Source organism: Callorhinus ursinus, unplaced genomic scaffold (genome assembly GCF_003265705.2).
Source record: "Callorhinus ursinus isolate GAN/ISIS: 27379988/994484 unplaced genomic scaffold, GSC_fseal_2.0 scaffold30, whole genome shotgun sequence".
NCBI lineage: Eukaryota > Metazoa > Chordata > Mammalia > Carnivora > Otariidae > Callorhinus > Callorhinus ursinus.
In genome coordinates this window covers 10,030,534-10,035,899 of record NW_027397092.1, presented here as the reverse complement: position 1 = coordinate 10,035,899, position 5,366 = coordinate 10,030,534, and the positions used below count along the sequence as shown (strand labels likewise).

The following is a 5,366-nucleotide window of genomic DNA, read 5'->3' as shown; positions in this document are numbered from 1 at the left end:
ACAATAACAGAGGCACTTGGGTGGCTCAGTTGGTTAAGCGACTGCCTTCAGCTCAGCTCATGATCCTGGAGTCCCAAGATCCAGTCCCAAGTTGGGCTCCCTGCTCAGCGGGGAGTCTGCTTCTCCCTCTGACCCTCCTCCCTCTCGTGCTCTCTCTCTCTCATTCTCTCTCTCTCAAATAAATAAAAATAAAATCTTTAAAAATCACAATCACATTAGATACTAGAAGTAATAATAACTCAATAATATTTTTAAATATCTAGTGTTCAAATTTCCTGACTGTAACATTTTAAAAAATATTTTTTTTAGGGGCACCTGGCTGGCTCCGTTGGTAGAGCATGCAACTCTTGATCTCGGGGTCATGAGTCTGAGCCCTACGTTGGGCATAGAGATTACTTAAAAGATTTTTTTTTCAGTGTTCTATTTCCCTGAAGGGCAGGTACAGGCAGCTAGGTGATGGCAAGAGATATTCACTTGAGGATCTTGCCCTGACTGAAGGTTTTGCCCACATGCTGGAAGGCCCGCTCCCAGGAAAAGTACTCTTGAACCAGTGTCTGGGTCTCCTTGCTGCCAGGATCCAGTTTCCGCCACGTATATGACTCGAAGTCCACCTGCCAACTTGGACTCAGCAGAAAGGCAATCTCCTGGCCTCAGATGACCCAGACTCCAGAAATGGAGCTGCTATTGTTGGTTCCAAAGAGGATGACACTGGCAAAGGCATTCTTCCTCAGCTTGTCCAACTGCTGGAATATTCCAGTGATAAGGTTGCAACTCATGAAGTTCTGAGTGAGCTCTTCAGGGAAGTGGTACTCTGCGTACCACAGAGAGCAGCCACCCTTATCAAAGTGCTTGCAAAAATACGGAAGCACCACAAAGAGAGTGTCCTCATTGGAGTACTTGTGCTTAAATTCTCCAACACAAAGGTACTCTTGGGCAGGTGAGCAAAGGGGTCCTTGGCCTTTGGTTCAGCAGCCAGTGTCTGGTCACATTCATCCACCTTCTCCTCAGGAGAAGGGGCAGCAGGCTTTTTCTCCTCTTTCCACTCAGCCTGGCTTCTCTTCCTGAGAACTTTTCTCTTTCCATGGGGTGTCCTTTTTAGGCTGGCTTTCTGCAAACTTTATAGCGACAAACTGGGCCATCTTACAGAGTTTCACCTCCCCCAAGACAGCCCTGAACTGAGGCTGGTTAATGCAGGTGAGGAACCAGTGGTTGGTATTGGGGAAGGCCTGGCAGCAAGAAGCCTCCAGGACCTGTCAATAGAGCCACAACAGAGTGCAGACAACTGTGATGTCAGCCAGGGTCACACATTCGACCACCAGGAAAGTCCTCGTCTTCAAGTGAACATCCAGTAGCCCCAGAATTCGCTTCACTTCCTCCTTTGCATTCTCTGTGGCCTGCTTGTTGTGGTGCATGATGCCCAAGGTGGGTAACACCCAGGTGCTGGCTGGGGGCACTATGTCACTATCAGCAAAGCTCACCCACTGCACCTTCTGGGCTGCTGCCTCTGGAGTACTTCCCTGTAGTTCTTCATTGCTCACCTATTAGGCAATGGCTTTACTCGCAAACACACGGTCACCCTCAAATACTCGAACTTGCCAGCAGGAATTTTACACAGAAATTCAGGGGTGTAGTTGGTTTGGCCGAAGTGGAAGTGGGGTGGTGCAGAGGGCACGTGGACCTGAGCCCCGCTCTATGAGCAGCAATGAGAGCCTTGAAGGCCCTCCAGTTTTCAGGATATGTGTACAGGGTCCCAGCTGCCATGGTGATTCCACAGAGAAAGCTAAAAAAATTTTTTTAAAGGATCAAAATGAGGTCCAAAAATTCAATTGTTAAAATGTCTAAGTCGATTTGAAACTATAGATTCTCCCTCTCTCTCTCTTTCTCTCTCCTTCCAACTTCTCTGGGCGGGGGGGAGTAGATCAGTTGTCCTGTAGAGATTCTCATTGTGGACTTTTTTAATTGCATCCTTGTAATGATTCTTAATATATTGTTCTGTCCTCTGTATTTCTAATAGTTAGATCTACAAGTTTGGTCATTTTAAGTACTAATTTTTGGTAAAAATGCTTCTAAGGTATTGTGCACTTCCATTAGAAAGCATATTATGTCTAGTTGTTTGTCCTTTTGAGTTGTTAGCAGCCATTGACAACTATTGTCTAGATCCATTATTTCAAAAGGGGTTGCAAAATAGTGATATGGTATTTTTAATATACCTTCTTCATTTACTAGCTAGAGTACTTCTATAAATCTATAAATAGTAGCTTCTTGCAAACTATTTGGTTGCCCTGCAGTATAGAGATATGGGAAAGGCAGGATAAATGCTTGAATCTTTCCCTGTATTTACAAGTTTTAAAAAATAATGAATCATTTTTCTAGCATCTTTTCATAGAGAACAATAAGGGGTTTTTTGTTGTTATTTAAGATCATTATGCACTTCTGGGTTTAAACATATTTGATGCACTTTACCCCATTTTGGTTATTATTCTTGTAGAAGCCCATATCAGCTAGTGGGAACCTCTTCAATTAGTCTAATAAGGAGAGAACACATAAAACTCTTACGTTTGCACAAGACATGAGCTATGGGAAAATCCAAAAGAATTGACAAAAACACTCCTAGAACTAAAAAGTAATTACAGTAAACTCATAGGATACAAGATTAATATATAAAAGTCACTTTCTTATGCACCAGTAATGAAGAAGTAGAATTTAAAATTAAGAACACAATATCAGGGCCCCTGGGTGGCTCAGTTGGTTGGGCGACTGCCTTCGGCTCTGTCATGATCCCAAAGTCCTGGGATCGAGTCCCACATCGGGGTCCCAGCTCAGCGGGGAGCCTGCTTCTCCCTCTGACCCTCTCCCCTCTCATGCTGTTTCTCTCTCAAATAAATAAATAAATAAAACCTTAAAAAAAAACCACACAATATCACTTACATTAGCACCCCTGAACATGAAATACATAGGTGTAAATCTAACAAAACATGTACAAGACCTAAATGAGGAAAACTTAAAAACTGATGAACAAAATCAAAGAACTAAATAAATGGAGAGAGAGTCCATGTTCATGGATAGGAAGACTCAATATTGTCAAGATATCAGTTCTTTCAACTTGATCTACAGATTCAGTGCAACCCCAATCAAAATCCCAGACATTTATTTTATGGATATCAACAAACTGAGTCTAAAGTTTTATGAATAGACAAAAGACCTGGAATGTTCAACACAATATTGAAGGAACAGAATGAAGTTGGAAGAATGACACTATTGATGTCAAGACTTACTGTAATTGTAAACTTCTGCTCTGCAGAAGACAATGTCAAGAAAATGGCATGACAAGCCATAGATTGGGAGAAAATATTTGCAAAAGACATATCAGATAAAGGACTGTTATCCAAAATGTATAAAGAACTCTTAAATTTCAACAATAAGAAAACAAACAATCTGATTTTAAAAATAGGTCAAAGGAGGAGGAGGAAGAAGAAGAAGAAGAGGAAGAGGAGGAAGAAGAAGAAGGGGGGAGAGGAAGAAGAAGAAGGGGAAGGGGGAGGAGGAGGAGAAGAAGAAAGTATTATACCTGCCAAGAAGGCAAAGCAAAAACAGCACCTCTATTGTGCAATGCTGGAAGTTGAATGGGGACCAACACACAAATCCATGAGATTTTCTTTAGTGCTCTTTTTTTAATTTTCCAAATGAGAAAGCTAATAATATAAAAACTTTAAGTCATCAGGAGTCAAATTGTGATGATAATCCTGTTTAAGTCAAGCCTGAATGAATTAAAATAAGTATATGTTTTATAATTTTGAAAGTATTCTTTTTGAAAAAAAGTACTCTTAAGGTGTTCTGGAAAATGTGCTTAAATGTAACATCTCCATTTTTAGTGATTGTGGATAAATGATGGGTGACTGTAACTTCCTCCTTGGTTAAATTATAAGCTATTATATATCACAACATGATTGAATATATGTCATTTCAAACCAAGCCCAAGATGAATGACCCATATTTCAAGTTAAGCTTTTTACATGTTGAAAGAAGACAACAATCTTGGACCCTGACTAAAACCCAACACAGAAAGACTGATGTATCACATATTCTAAATATCATTGAGTCAAAGGCAATGAAATTTGTTACATACTATGATATTTGAGAATGTATGTGAGCTTTTTAAATGTACTCCATGGTTCAGTACTATTAAGTCCTGATCCATCCAGTTGATGCATCGCGTCATCAACCTGCCAGGAAGCCTTTGGAGAGCCATTTGTCCCTGGATCCAAATCAAATATATACCCTGACTGTTAAAAAATATTTTGCTAGACTCAACGACTGAACTATCTTTGATAGGACTGCCAAATGAATTATGAGAACAGTTGACCACTTTGGACCCTGGGGCAATATTACCAAAAAGAAAAAGAGAAAAATATGTTCTTTCTAGTTTCTGATCTTATGCAGAACAAATGCATCATTCTTTCTGTTATGAATCTCAGTTGAAGTCCAAGGCTCGTGCACTCTTCTTTATTGGAACTTAACAGGGTATAGATGTCATCTATCCTGTGTATCATTTGAAGGGGCATATACTCACAGTTGGTATGTAACATTATTTCTGAATCACAACACAGCTGAGGCTTAGGAGAGAATTGTTGTCTCCTGACTTACCTGGGATCACCTCTTAGCATTACCACTTAATAGGACCCTCCTCTTTCAAAGTGGGGTAATATATCTATCTTTTGTAACAGCTGTCAAGGTCAATGGTGAATGCTAAGTTTTGTGGGGTTTTTTTGTTTTTGTTTTTAATTTTTTAAAGGATTTTATTTATTTGAGAGAGAGAGAGCACAAGCAAGGGCAGCGGAAGGCAGAGAGAGAATCAGGCTGGAGCCTGATGTGGGGCTCGATCTCAGGATCCTGAGATCATGACCTGAGCCGAAGGCAGCCGCCTAACCAACCCAGGCGCCCTGAATGCTAAGTTTTTGACATATTGTGGGCACTCATAAAAAAGACAGCTTTTATTATGATGGTCTAAGAACAACAGGCTTTTTCTAACATTGCTAACTTAAAGTCTTCTGAGGATCAATGTATGAATACGATTATGTATAAGACAGTGGGGAACAGTCCCCCAGGTAATGCCTAACCTGCCAAAGGCCTTCAAAAACAAAAAAGCAGCAAAAAAACAAACGAAAGCAGCAACACAATCACAAACAATAACAACAATAAGAAACCCACAGCGCCACCCATGTCAACCCTGTCTGTCCCTTGGTCCCTAAATATTAAAATTTAAATAATGTATTTAGGTAAGAATCCCCAGAAATTATTTTGTCTTTTGGCAACTTTATACCTCAGATATATAAAAGAGACTTTTTCTTTCTTTTCTTTCTTTCTTT

General features: G+C 40.3%; 1 pseudogene; it reads right to left on the bottom strand.

Annotated features, from left to right (window-relative positions):
• Window positions 1–470: 470 nt before the first annotated feature.
• On the bottom strand, window positions 471–1,764 carry LOC112815134 (elongation factor 1-gamma pseudogene; annotated as a pseudogene).
• Between the last annotated feature and the right edge of the window lie 3,602 nt (window positions 1,765–5,366).